Source organism: Pygoscelis adeliae, unplaced genomic scaffold, assembly GCF_000699105.1.
Source record: "Pygoscelis adeliae isolate BGI_AS28 unplaced genomic scaffold, ASM69910v1 C10079059, whole genome shotgun sequence".
In the NCBI taxonomy this organism is placed as follows: domain Eukaryota; kingdom Metazoa; phylum Chordata; class Aves; order Sphenisciformes; family Spheniscidae; genus Pygoscelis; species Pygoscelis adeliae.
The window spans coordinates 1-362 of NW_008819511.1; the positions used below are offsets into that span (position 1 = coordinate 1).

Genomic DNA, 362 nt, shown 5'->3' on the forward strand with positions numbered 1-362 from the left:
ACCCAGACGCCGACGCACAGCCAAGTGCAGAGGAACCTGGAGAGGCGGTCCCAGGATCAAGTGAATCAGAAAGTGGGTCGAGGCGATCCCCTTTCTTCCGCTTCCCGGAGTGATGTATCTTAGCTCCTCTGTGATCACCCAGCTCTCGGCCTTCCCCCCCACAGGTGAGCGAGCTGGTTCAGTTCCTGCTTGTTAAAGACCAGAAGAAGATCCCCATCAAGAGGACAGGTGGGTTTTGGGGAGCGCGCCCCCCCCAAGATTTAGGACCCCCAAAACCTTACTGCCCTTGGGGACCTCAGGCATCCAGGTCCCCTTAGCGATTCCTTCCCCTTTTGCTGCAGATATCCTGAAGAAAATCATCC

At 56.6% G+C, this 362-nt stretch overlaps 1 long non-coding RNA gene across 1 annotated transcript; it reads left to right on the top strand.

Moving 5' to 3' along the window:
• LOC103913999 lies at positions 1–362 on the top strand. Its single transcript, XR_663448.1, has 3 exons — positions 1–72; positions 165–228; positions 342–362. It is a non-coding gene; the product is annotated as an uncharacterized LOC103913999 (long non-coding RNA).